The sequence below is a fragment of the Manacus candei genome, unplaced genomic scaffold (genome assembly GCF_025592945.1).
Source record: "Manacus candei isolate 608988 ecotype Guabito, Panama unplaced genomic scaffold, ASM2559294v1 h1tg000008l, whole genome shotgun sequence".
In the NCBI taxonomy this organism is placed as follows: Eukaryota; Metazoa; Chordata; class Aves; order Passeriformes; family Pipridae; genus Manacus; species Manacus candei.
In genome coordinates, this window is record NW_026138056.1 from 28,731,235 (window position 1) to 28,746,217 (window position 14,983).

Genomic DNA, 14,983 nt, shown 5'->3' on the forward strand with positions numbered 1-14,983 from the left:
TGTAGTCTACATTATTTAAATACTCTGGAGTTCATCCACAGCAATGGTGCAATTAACTACAGTTCCAAGAAAAGGTGTTTATACAGTACTGAGAATAATAGAATTTATTTTGCATTATAATTATTCTTAAAGATTCTAAATTACAAAACTACGTTTCCCCAAAACGCATTTCCTCTCCTTTATAGCTTATGAATCTGATTCTCCAGTACTTGCTAAAATAAATCTTTCCTGTGCAGAGCTATGGTCCTCCATAACATGCTGATATATGTTTCAGGATTAGTTTCATCTACTGAGTGACTAGATTTAATTTCATTTAGTTTGTGAAATATTAAATTATATGCCTCCCAATGCATTATATCTCATTATTAACTTGGAAAAAAAATAAAATTCAAAGGAATAGTTGAAATAGGTGTTCAACACTTTGAAGATAATAATGTTTCCACAGCATTCAAATCACAGAATCACAGAATATGTTGAGTTGGAAGGGACCCAACAGGATCATGAAGACCAACTCCTGGTCCTGCCCAGGATATCCCAAAAATCACAAAATATGACTGAGAGCATTGTCCAAACACTTCTTGAACTCTGTCAGGCTTGGTGTTGTGACCACTTCCCTGGACACCCTGTTCAAGTGCCCAACCACCCTCTAGGTGAAAATCCTTTTCCTGATATCTAACCTAAACCTTCCGCTGCTCAGCTTCATGCTATTTCCTCAGGTCTTGTCACTGGTCAAGGGACTGACGAGATCAACACCTGCCCCTCTGCTTCCTCTCATGAGGATGCTGAAGACCACGATGAGGTCTGCCCTCAGTCTCCTCTTCTCCAGGCTGAACAGACCAAGTGACCTCAGCCACTCTTCATACAGCTTCCCCTCAAGGCCCTTCACTATCTTTGTTGCCCTCCTTTAGATGCTCTCTAATAGCTTCATATCTTTTTTCTATTGTGGTGCCAGAACTGCACACAATATTCCAGGTGAGGTCGCCCCAGTGCAGAGCAGAGCGGGAAAATCCCCTCCCTTGACCGGCTGGTGATGCTTTGCCTGATGCCCCTCAGGACAGGGTTGGCCCTCCTGGCTGCCAGGGCACTGATGATCATATTCAATTGATGATCCTTGTCATTGACCAGGACCCCCAGGTCCCTTTCTGCAGCATTTCTCTCCAGCCTCTTGTTCCACAGACTATACACACAACCAGGGTTGCCCCGGTGCAGTTCTGGCACCTGTCCTTGTTAAACTTCATATGGTTGGTGATTGTCCAGTCCTCTAGTTTGTCTCTCTGCAGGGCCTCCCTGCTCTCAAGTGAGTCAACAGCTCCTCCCAGTTTAATGTCACTGACAAACTTACTTAGTATTCCTTTGAGTCCTGTGTCCAGGTCGTTAATGAAGATGGTGAAGAGCACAGGGCCTAAGATGGAACTCTGTGGAACCCCCCTAGTGACAGGTGACCAGTCTGATGTCACCCATTCACTATTACCCTCTGTGCTTGACTGTGAGCCAATTGCTCACCCACTACATGATATATTTATCCAGCTGTGTGTTGGACATTTTGTCCAGAAGGATCCTGTGAGAGACAGTATTGAAAGCTTTGCTGAAGTCCAAAAACATTACATCAACTGGCTTTCCTAGATCAACCGGGTGGATTACTGTGTTGTAGAAGGAAATTAGGTTTGACAAGCAGGACTTTCCCTTCATGAATTCATGCTGGCTGTGACCAATGACTGCATTGTCCTCCAGGTGTTCTTCAATACCTCTCAGAATAATCTTCTCCATGATTTTGCAGGCACTGAAGTGAGACTGACAGGTCTGTAGTTTTCAGGATCCTCCTTCTTGCCCTTCTTGAAAATTGGGACATTAGCCAGCTGATTTTTACCATCTTTATAATTTTCATCATGACTTAATTTGCAGTTACTTTTGATGCAAATTATGGTGCTTTTTTGACATTTTAAGGAAATGTCATCAGAAACTTAATCACAAGTTAATCACAAGTTCTTACTGTATTTTGCGTTATTGGCAGCATGTCTATTCTTGTGTATCTATTTAGGAGAAATAGAGGTAGCTGCCTATCATATGATAGAAATGTATTATTGTTTTTCATAAAACAGATATATTAGCATTAATAATTTGAAAGCATTCTTCCCTCTCCAGGATATTTCAAGAAATCCTGCATGATTGCTTTGGGTCATTAACTAAAGTAAGTCTATGCTACCTTTGGGTGGGATTCAGTAATTCTGAAGTGGAGCCACGCATGAGCTAACATCAAGAAAACATGGACACATTATACATTGCTCAAAGAAAACTGTAGTTTACGCTAGCCAAATAAGACCACGTGCCTCTTAGAGAAAGTCAATCAAAACAGATTTCAGAAGGAATTCAGGATTTCAAATTGCAATGATAAGGCATAGAACACGGCTGGACAAATGCACCAGCTAGCCAAATATTTATATTTTACCAGCCTTTTTTATTCCCTTATCCCTCTACTTCCCACACTTGCTCCTCCCCGAGTCTCCTACATCCCTCCCTTTTTCATCTTTGGTTTCTGCCTGGAATCCCATAAGGACTATTGTCCTTCCTCTGCACCCACCACACAGTGACCCCTCCTAGTTTGAAAGGTGATTTGGAGAGCTGCTCCCAAGAACTCATGGTGCTGGGTTTTATGCCTGGATACTGGGGTTGGGGGTCTCATGGGGCAGCCATCAGCTTTGTGATATATTACTCTGTCTTCAAATTAATGGAGAATAAAAACAAATATTCACTTACAGCTAATCGTCCATTTCCTACAGAGCAAAATGTACAAAGTCATAAAACGATCTTGCCAATGATGCAATAACACATTTAATCTTTCTTTCTCATCTTCCAAAATTTCAGGATAATGGGAGTTATGTCATTTTGCTACTTTTATGTACTTAGAAAAGTTATACATGTCCTTTTATCTCTGCAGCTGAAAGCAGCTTAAAATGTTTTTTTTACTTTTCAATATTACATTTATCTGTAGAGAAGAAACTGCAATTTTTAGTGTCTCTAAAGTTGAACACAATGGATTGGAAGAAACTGTCCGTGACTGAGAAATGTTCCCATTTATTTAATGACATAATGCATTAACTGATGGTTAAGCACCGAAGGAAAGTTGATGGCAAATTTTTTTTTCACAAATTTAATACACCTTAATTTATATCTAAACAAAAACAAAACATAAAGAAATTTATTTTTGCAATATACTCTCAAACTTCATATAGCTCTAATCCAAACCAAAATCCAAAGTCCAGTATCATGTAACCATTTTAACTTCTCACAAAACTACTACTATTATTATAGGGTTAGAGTCTGACAAAAGACTTACTATAGATTGTTTGCATAAGGAACATTTTAATTGAGGTTCAGTAGAATATGAAAATTAGGAAATAAGTAATTTTTCTATCTTTAAATCAGATTTTCTGAAGTTCTTAAAATGTTTAAAAATTACTGTCTATTCCTTCCTCAAATGCAGTGCTCAAAATAATTATTTCCCTAGTGAACAGTCTTGGGAAGACTGTAGAAACTTACTGAATATTAATTCTGTTAAGGTTGAATATCAAACTGATTTCAAATACATATATAAGTTAATAAACATTTTGGGGGAGTTGATGTTTTGAAATATATTAAAACTTGAAACCATTTTAAATAGCAATTTGAGATATGTTGAAATGTATATATAGAAGCAAGCAAAAAGGCATCTTTTCTATAGACCTTTTAAACATAATGTATGCTTCAATTATTCTGTGCTTTTTTCCCTTTTCCCCAGAAGTCTCCCTGAGACCTCTGCAGGATCCCAGTAGCTCTGAAGCAATTCCTAACCATGCAGATGCTGATGTTCAGTGTTCTGTGAATTAAGAATCAGTCAATGACACACTGTTACTGCTATATTGTAACTTAACAAAGTTAGTTATAGACCAGGAATTGGATTTTAAACTTTTTTTCTTTCTTCTTTCATACCAGCATCCACCAGACCACTTGATTAGATGTAACAGGGAAGAGGATTTTTCACAAAATCGTTTAGGTTGGAAAAGACTTCCAAGATCATGGAGTCCAACCTTTGACCAACTTTACCACAAAGGACAAGTTCATTGCTCATTTCAGCCAATACAAACCAACCAATCTGAGTCCAATTTTCCCCAAGGTGCCATCAGTATCAGCTCCTGACTTTGCCTTAGTGTTTGGCGTATGCATAGGCCTTTAACAGTTTTAATATCGCTGTTCACTTGATGTCACAGCAGACATACTATGAATATTATATTTCTCAGTCTTCAAGAAAGTTATGGAAATACATTCTTTTTCACTTTCCAGTAACAGTGTAGGGATCTCCAGGCTTGCACTTTTCAACAAAATTGTTGATAATATAAAGAGCATAAAATTTCAATATTGGCTGAGACCATGCTAAGTTCTTTTCAGTTTATGCCTAAATAGACAGCTTTGTCTTCTTTTTGACATTATCTTAGGTGTTCACTAATTCTTTCATTTCATAGATAGATATCATAGTCTGCAGCCTTCAGTATTCAAAGGAGTTTCTTTGAATACTAAATGCTGTAGGCTATCACATCTATCCATTTGTTTCTGCATTAAAAAAATTCAGTTCCTGAAAAAAATTCTCTCCTGAGAGCAAGAACTGGAGAATGGGTGGATTTCAACAGCTGCTCCCTGTACAAGCAGCATTTCACAGTAAGTCAACCACAATGCACTTGATAAATTGCTTTGCAAAAATTATAATCAAATAATAAATAAGGTTTCGAGAGTCCAGCTAGATGTTTCTTGTTTCCTGTTACAGGTACACAGGCATATGGACCAGAAGCATAATATTAAACTTAGTATATGAGGATGTATTTCACCATAGATTAATTTTTTCTCATTAATTAATATATAAAAACAATTAATACCACGGCATATTAGGTTTATAACATTTATAAATGTTTAATACATTTATAAGCAACTACTAAAAATGTTTTAGCATCAATTTTCACTATTAATGAAGTTTCGCTGCATTTTCTATGATTTTCATATGATATGTGTTTGAAAATACCACATGCATATTGACAAGGGAGAGAGAAAACTGAAGTTTATCAACAGATTAAGGATTAATAAACATGGTGCAAGATACATAACCAGTAAGTATAGTTTACAAATATATACATCAACTAAGTGACCAAGAATAAATCAAAATTTTAAGGGCTTAATCAGAGAAGGTGATTTCAAAAGAAGCATTTCGGGACATGCCTAACCCACCAGAGAGTAATCTTGTGATAGAAGAACTGCTGAGACTTCTGCTGTGTTAGAAAGTTACTTTTAGTACAATAGTAAAATGAGCAGTATTTTACATATTTTTGGTTTTTTGTGCAAACAATTATTTCCTAGAATAATAAACATGGTGCAAATGTTCTAAAGCAACGAGCATTATTGAGAAGCAGGTAGCCTGTCTCTATGCTGTCCTTATTTAGCCTTCTAAAGTCATCCTGTTAATGAGACCAAAAAGGGGTTGCCATATTTTAATTCTAAAAGTTTAGTTTCTATACTTCCACCTACCACAGAAAGTTTTTGTCGTGGTTTGACCCACCCCCCCCAGGGGGCTGGAAGTGTTTAGTCCCAGGTGAGTTTCCGATGAGGGGTCAATTGGAGCTGCATTTCACCCCTGTGAAATTAGTAAATTACACCAGCCAAAATGAAGTTGTTGGCAGAGTGAGAGGGAATGGAAGCCAAGAGGTGAGAGGCCTGTGGGCCTGTTGCAGGGGGATCAGGCCCTCTCTTCCCCCCCGGCCGGGCTGCAGGGGAGCCCGGAACAGTATTATAACTGGACTGGGTGCCTGTGGCCAAAGGCTAGGGTTTTTTTCCCCCCACTGCCCAGGGGAGGCGGTGGCATGGACTTGAGAGGCCAGCCAGGGTTGGAACTAGCTCCCCCCGGCAGGAAGGCACAGCATTGGAGCCGAGCCAGAGATGGGCCGGGGGGTGCCCGGAGCTGTAGAAGCAGAGGAGGTGGTGCAGAGCTGGAAGAATTCCAGGCAGAGAAGAGAGACCGAAACAGTCTCGCTACCCCGCCCCCCCAGGGGAGGAGGTGACCCTGAGCTGAGACTGAAGCAAAAACAGAGACAGGCCAGGGGGTTCAGAGGTGCTCTATGCGAGGTTTGGGCACGAGCAGCCAAAAACCAAAGGAAGAATGCAGGGGGGTAGGAATGCCTCCTCGTAACATGTGGAAGCCGAGCTGAAGCTGCAGCTGAAACAGAGAGAAGCCAAACCAAGCAGGCTTTTTCTGGGTAAGGACTTCTGGTGAAAACTATTTGGGGTATAAAAGACTGAGCAAAACCCAGAAACCCTGCAACCTGGAGAGGAAGAGTGAACATCTTACTCTCTAGGAGGAACCTTCATGAAACAGGGAGAAAGGACTCAAAAGCTGACTCCCTGTAACTCATGATGCAGACCTGGTAAAACAAGTGTTCCCTTGTAGTCCAGGAGGAGACCTCAGCTGAGGCCAAGCAGCTGGTGCGGGTAAAGAAGACCCCTTCCCTGATACCCTAATGAGAGAGACTTAAGCTATCATCCTGGAGGGTTCTTCTTCTTCTGGGAGGACCCCAGGGGTGGTAGAGATAAATACTGTGTATTTATTTGCTTTTTAGTTTCTATAGCTTTTATTCTGTTAGTAATAAACTTTGATACAATTCCCCATGCTGAGTTGTGCCTGTCTGAAAACTTCTCTTTCACATTGAGGTAAATGGTTGGGGGAGCTTGGAAACTGGATTTTCAGGGTGAAACTGCCACAGTTTTCATCATTATTTTTCCTTATATTTTGATGTTATAATTGTCTATATATTTAATTTAAATGTTCCAATAATAGGTGTAACTCTACTACAATAGTAGAGTTGGCATAACTTTACCACAGTAAACTAAAAGTGGATCTTTGTTAGTTTTTCTTCTCTTACTGCACATCTTATATCTTTCTGAGGCAAATGGGATTTTTCCAACAACATAGGCCCATTAATTAGATTTCATTTTTTTTAAAGACAGTTTTCTAATTGTTTTTACTGTACTGGTGTTATTACTTCATGGTCTTTTCTGAGCTGGAAGATTCTCTTTTGTGTATGGTTGGTGCAGTTGGTGCAATCCTTTGTAGTTACACTATGATATTACACACATCTGCATTGGATGATCTCATGTTGATTGGTGTGATTTTGGCAAGACAACTTCTATGGATTATAAATTTGACCTTTGCTTCCCCTTTTTGTTACAGAGTCTCTTTTCTGGTTTGGGGTTTGTTTTGTTTTGCTTTTTTCTTTTTTTTTTGTATTCTCTCTTACTCATGCTACCCAAGAATTTAACTTTCTTCAGTAAATTTTCATGTGGGTTGGCAAATTTACTTGGTTTGGCAAATTTTAATTACTTCAATAAAAATTAGTTCTTTGTGTTTGAGATTTGGGACAAGTCACAACCTAATCTTTTATAAAACCCCCTGCGTTCTTGCATCATTAGGTCAGCTGTATCTTCTTTCTCTATCTTGTTTTTACACAATCATTAAAAAAAGTTCAATTTATCTATGCCATTCTAGTTTTTTAATTAAAAGAAAGAACCAAAACCCAAGTGCATATAAGCTGTTTTGCTGTGCTCATAACAGGCATTCCTAGAGTCAACAACTCAGAGTATTACAGAATCACAGAATGGTTAGGGTTGGAAGGGACCTCTGGAGGTCATCCAGTACAACTCCCTGCTAAAGCACATTCACCCAAAGCAGGTTGCACAGGATTGCCACTGTCCAAGGGGGGATGAGGCCGTGACACAGCACGGACGGGTCCGGAGTCAAGGCAGAGGTGCAAATAGAATACTTTATTGAGGTGTACCCGGAGTTTTATGAGTTTAGGCAGGGAAAGGGCTAGAACATGGGGTGGAGCATGAGACAGACAAACGGGGGAACAAATCGGGGCAGGGACACAGGTAAAGGGGGAGGAACATGGGAGGAACCGGGGAAGGAAAAGGTGAATGGTAACTGTCTCCTCTCTGCAGCTTCTTCAGCCTATGAGAGAGGGGAGCGGGGAAGCAGGGAGCGGGCAAAACTCGTGGGAAGGCCGGACGTGCCCAGGCTGTGCACTGTGAAGTGTGGCAATACACATATCTGAAGCCACATGATAACGGTAAAGTCCATATAATAAAGCCCTGTCAATTGCTGTATGTCTTTCTCCATGCCTGGAACCGCTCCCATCCTGAATCTTGCTCCTTCACATCTCCCCCTCTCTTGTTTGTTTGATGCACGGCTAGAAAATATCTGTTGTGATGGTCCTCTTACAGCATGCTGCGACACAAGAAATAGTTAAAAACAACACAAACAGAAAAAGCAGAATTTCAAAGCAGGTTAACAGGATTTGCTTAAGCCAATTAGGTAGGCTGGGTAAATTCAATTTGTCAAATAAATCATCAGTGGAGAATTTTGGTGACATTCATATGTCATTGACCAGATCTTGTAACTCTTTTATGCTTTTGAACACGGACTGGGAGTGCTTTTCAATGGGACTTCTACTCATGGGCATGTCACGTTTTTCCAATTTATTTGAAAAATTTAATACGTATCCAATCTTTCCCATCCTGAATCTTGCTCCTTCACACAGGATTGCATCCAGTTATGTTTTGAATATCTCCAGAGGAGAAGACTCTACAGTTTCTCTGGGCCTGTTCCAGTGGTCTTCCATCCTCACAGTGAAGTTTTCCTTTTTCACCTACTGCATATGGGAACTTTCAAGTAGAAACATGTCACAAATATCCCTCTGTATCTCCCCCCTTCTCTTTGCTGCTGCCTCTCTTTGTGTTCTCTTACATGGTAAGCTGGTGTGACAGAGGCTCCCTCCCTGCATGAGCAAACAGCACCGTGGCTCAAGCACCACCGACCAGAGAGTCTTGACTGGAATCAGCCCTGCTGGGCAGGCTGTGAGGACCATGCTGGGCTACATCTTCTCAGGAACAAAGGAGTACAGGCTGTGTCTTATCAGGAGCCCGAACTGGGACTGGAACTAAAACTGCTACAGCTGCACCCCTGCACATACACCAAGGGAGGGGGGCTGCCTATGAGTCAATCACTTTAGACTATAAAAACCTGTGGTTCCCCTAAGTCCCCTGTGTTCTCCTGCATGCTACTGGTTGTACAGCAGCGTTCTAGATTGTTCATGAGCAGGGCTGCGCCTCAAGGTTACTCCTCGAGGTCAAGAGACCCTTTATCCAGCATCTGATATCTATAATGAGGTAAGCACCATTTTACATTAGGCCTAAAATATATTGTGTGCTAGAGTCATTTATATATATCCAGCTATATCTTAATTATTAGAAGTGTGCTAAGTAGTAGTGTTTGACTACTGTCTAAATTGTTGTCTAAATCAATGTCTAATCACCATCTAAACTATCATTTAAATAATAATTTAAACCATCGTCAAATCATTATCAATTAATTTTTAAATCATTGTTTAACTAATATTAAATTATTACTTTATCACCATTCGTTTACCATTTGATTTTCAATCATCAAATTGATTATCATTTTATCATTAACAAAACCTTTTAGTTATCCCCATAATGATGATTTCTTTTAATGCTTTATTTGCAACACTTTGTTTTTTGGGTTTTGGTTGAGTTTTGTTGTTCTTGTTGCTTAAGCAGATAATTCAGCTTTTCTTCACTAGGTGTCCTAGGGAAAAAAAATCTTTAGCCACAATATGAATTTAGTGCATCTTATGTGCATTTATTTAGTGCATTTATAGTGCATGTTGCTACCATACAGTAAGGTCTGGTTTTCACAATTATTTTGTTACTTTTCCTGAGGCTTAGACACAAAGATCACCAATAAAATATAGATTCTGAGGCATGTGAAACCTTCAGAATATTAAAGCATTGGATCTACAGAGTTCAAGACAGACAAGGCATCCACTGCAAAAAATATTCATGCAAAGTGTTCAGACAATACATATATTGTAAATGAAACAAGGGAGGAAAGAAACAGAGCTGCCCAGTCCATTCTAGGAGAAAAAACATGCCTTTGTTTTCCCATGGCATTGTTAGACACAAAGAATGCTGAATAAGTGATGAACTTAGTTTTTGTGCGATTAAGTGCACCAGCTGTATTTCTGAATTTGCCTTGATTCTCCCATGTTGTTCTTTCACAGAATGTAGATTTGAATAGCCACATCCAGCAGCTATCTATTCTAGAACAAGTGAGAGGTTTTTAATGTCATGCTGCTTCAAATCAGCATCATTTGAGATATCAGACAGCACTGAAATTATGCTTATGGAATATGACACATTGTAAGCAAAACACCCTAAAAAATACTAGTCTTCCTAATCTCTTTATTACATGCTACTGGCATTATCAAAAGAGGCTAGGACTTTCCTATAAAATCAGAAGAAATCCCCTTCCCAAAGGACCATTTCTCTGAACAGCAAATAAACAGAGGAACGGAAGAAGAAAAACCTGGCTACACAGGAGAAATAACTTTCTCAGGGAATGTTTAGGATTTACAAATTTTTCATCTATACAAGCACACAATATTAATTCTATCAAGACTACTTTTTTACTTGTTCAGTTTTAGTTTCCTCAGCCAAAGTTATTCTGTGACAAGGGAAAAAGACTATGAAGCACCCTGGTAACTTGCAGGGAAAAACATCCTTTCTTCAAGGAGAAGAATGGCCACATTTAATTAGCTGAAGACATGCTGGTTCCAAGGCCTGTTTTTCATATACAGGATCAGGACACAGATTCTTCCACTGTAACCCTCTTACATAAATGTCTCCTTCCCTGAGGCTGTATTCAATTTAGAACTGGAATAATGAAGAATCAATAGAGGCCTGACAGGGATACATGGATAAATTTTGGCGGTGTCATTATTTTATATTTGGTGAAGCTTTGAGAAAACTTTAGGAAAAGCTTTACATTCACATGCACACATTATATCTACCTAGAATGGCAAACTGAAGCAGAATTTTTCAGCAGATTCCAAACCTTTAGTGGCTAAACCATCAGAGAAGCAAGGGGAAGGCCAGTTGCCTTCTAAAAAAATAAAGATTGATTCAGGCTTGTTTCTGTTTCCTGACCTAGCCTAAATATCTATGCCAATGCTGAAGTAGTGAATTTGATGAAAAAAAGATAGAATTATGGAACACACTTCATTAGCAAAACCATCCATCTGGAGAGGTGATTTCTGTGCCTTGATATAAGTCTGTATTGGGTCTGGCTGAGCTGGAGTTCACTTCCCCACAGTAGCCCTCACAGTGCTGTGCTTTGCGTTGGCAGCTAGAAAGGTGTTGATAACACACTGGTGTTTTGGCTACTGCTGAGCAGGGCAGGCACAGCATCAGCACTGTAACATTCCTTCCTCAGCCGAGGGCAAGATCCTGGGATGGGACCCAAGTAGGCCAGCTGACCCAAACTGACCAAAGGGATATTCCAGACCATATGACGTCAGCTCAGATATAAAAGCTGAGGCAAGGAGCAGGAGAGTGGGCATTCATTATCTCCAATGGCTGCCTGCTGAGGAACTGTCACATGTACCAAAGCCCTGCTTCTTGGGAGTGGCCGACCATCGCTGCTCGTGGGAATAAATAAACCCTGCTATCTTTTGCTTTGCTTCTGCATGCACAAGCTTTCGCTTTACTTTTTCTGCTTTAAATAAACTGGCTTATCCCATCCCACAAGTTGTTTTTTCCACCTTACTCTCTCCCCTGTCCAGTTGAGAAGGGGAGTGACAACCATTAGAGTGGATAAAAACACCCCATACTTAACAGAAAATAGAGTGGTTCAGGCACTAAAAATTCACTGTTCAATTTCCAGCTTTGTCACAGGTTTCTTATTTGACCTTGCTCATATATCAACGTGCTCCATTTCTCCTTTTGTAAAGTAGATACGAAGGACTCCTTTTCCCTTTCTTCTATCCCTCTGTGCATTAATCATTTAGACTATAAGATATCTAAGATACACATATACACCCATATATATAGACTAATCCCTTTGTATATCTGCATGAGGTGAGCACCATGATGCGCTTTTTAGTGACGCCAGTGCTGTCAGCACCAGTTAGCTGTTCTCCAGGCTGTAAAACAGAATTACTTTAGAGTTTAAGTAAGCAGACACAAACTGTAGACTGTGTAGGGCTTAGGCAAAAAACAAGGATTTCTATGCTCAGTCAGAGTTTTTCCTCAGTATATCCAGACCCTAATTTTAGGTATTCAAAGAATTCTAAGGACAAGCAAAGAGGATAAGAAGTCTCTGGAGAGCCACTCCAACTTGGACTTGAGCAAAACTTAGATACTGAAGGTCAAGGCAAAGCAGCATCTAGGTGACATTATCTTGTTTTTATTATTATGCATATGTACAACATCCAAGACATTGTGGGGTCCAGACTTTCTTTGAGAACTTTACTGCACATCAGAGAATATAAATAATAGTTTTGTTTCTATAGATTCAACAGTCACATTGCCTACGCAGAGTTTTAGACAGCATCTCAAAGTCTGCCCAGCAGAATTCTTTCTTAATGAATATTGCAGCAAAAATGACAAATCTATAAATAGAAAAGTTGATAGACAAGTCTATTAACTTTCTCTCTTTTACGATAAAAACTACAGGTAATCATCTATCTTAATGAAGGTTCTTGTAGCTGCAAAATTAATAAAAGAATATTATCTGTGCAAAACATTCACCAAACTCTTAAGGCACAGAAATGTTGCTGTTTGTGAAAGAATTTTCTTTAATGTCTTCTTGCCTGATAATTTTCTTTGTCATTGCATATTAATGAGTCATTGTAATTATCACAAAGACCATACTACAAAGATATGTTCCGTTTTGGATGTAGTTTTCATTTAGAAAACATTATTGCTACAATAATTAAATGGAAAATTATAATCCAAAGTCTCTTAGAGACATTTGAAATAAAATAACTGTAAAAATTGAGTTCATTCCCCCATCTAAGGACAACCTTCAGTATAGAGCAATATATCTGATAAATCCCTAGAAACTCAGATTCTAGAGCAAACTAAATTAAAGCACGAATTGTATTATTGACTTACCCTGTAACTGTTTTAAGAAAACAAAGAAAAGATATTCTTTGGGGCGGTGGGAGGGGAAAGCAAGAAAAAACAAGTTTCTGTTCTGTCTTCCCACCACTCTACCAAAATCTCAGAACCAGGAGTACTTCCTACTTCCCACTGATTTTTAATCTGCTGACTGTGCAATTTTTTTTTCATTTGTATGAAATAACATTCTTGGTATCTTCCCACTTCTTTTAGGCTGGCCTTTAAAGTAACCTCTTAACTCGTATCTTTGCCTTCTTGGAGTTCTGTCCTTACTCTCTTTCTGTTGTCCTTCTAGATTTTATTTCAGCCATGGTCTCTCTTCAAAACCTTTCTAAACTATTTTTGGGGTTTCTTTTGCCTATTTAGCTATGCAATCAAAAATTTCATTTACGTACTTATGAATTACCAAAATATTCTTTTTTTGGCTTTACCATGTGTTCTGCTTGTACAAAGTCAGAGCATTGTTACAATAACGAACTTTCTATCCCATCACTTTGACTGCAGTATTTATTCCTGTGCATTCATACATTTGTAGGTTTGCATGCAAACCTTCTAGACCTGAGAGGGGACATCTTCACAAGTCATCTCATTGCCATCCCTATTCCATTTGTTTTTATTATGTCTGTAAATATGAATACTTTGGCTGCTCCTGTTTTATGATTCTTGCATATTGGGAAAGACCAGGACTGAAGTACCCAACTGTATCCTACTAACCAGTGTCTTAATCCTTTGAACGTTAGCTACACAGCAAAACATCTCGGTTTGTGGCTGGTTTTGTACTGCATCTCGCCTAATCAGCTCCTGATGTAGGTCAAAGCTTTTTTGTGCCATGGTAACTCAAATCACAATTTTTATTGACGTTTCTAGCAAAATTCCCATTTCAAAAAGGAGGGAGTTTGGATTATGCGTACTGATTAGATTCTGTTCAAAGCATGATGAAAACTGTAGTTGCTTATGAAACTGAAATGAATAAAACTGTGACTTCGGGCAGCAGCGGCAGAGGTCCGATTTAACAAAACTAGAAAATACATTGCGCCAACAAATTTCCAGTTGCGAGTCTGCTGTTCAGATACTTATCCACTTAACTAATCTTTCATTGCCTTGAGATAGCTAGCATACACTGTCCAATGACACTTTTCAGATGGAGCATGCTCTGCTGCTCCACTGTCATGCAATTTGGTATTACTTCTAGAAGATACTGCCTGTGTCGCTAAACAAGGCTCATTTCTTATAATGTAATCTGACTGACTGTTCATATTGCTACAAGTACAATGAAATTCCACCCATTATAAAACGTCAGTGTTCCACCAATCATACAAATTTTTTCCTGTTTATTGCAATAATATCTGAGCTCATTAAAACACCTACTAAATCTCTTACAAGTTCTTCCTTGGTAATCCCTTCTCTTTTATCTGGAGGAAGTCTTTGCAGAAGGATTTTGTGACAGTTGTACCTTCCATTCAACTCTTGCTGAAATTTGTACTATTTTTCCAATAGCCTTTTTTCCCCTCGTAATACAAAACGATATCTCATTAACCTATTGTTGAGAAAGTCATCTCCAAAAGATTATTGTTTCATGTCTGACACAGTTTGCTCTAGGAATGTAAACAGACCCAAATAAATCCACAGCCACAGACTGACTTGAAAATGGGATTCCCAGTGAGGCCTTGAGCTTATGAGTGGGCAGGCACAAGAAGCAGTTACCAATACACTCAGAAACGAAAGAGCAAAACTAAACCAAAAAACTTACAAGTCAACTAGTTTTTATAAAATTATGTTTTGAAAGAGAAGATTCAATAGCTTTGATACAGAATCACTAAAGTACTTGGTTTGGGAAATAATATTTTTGAGCAGAAAGCCCCAACACCTTAACTGTATTAATCAAAACCACCAAACAGCTTTTGGCAAAGCAATTATTAATAATGAATTTGCC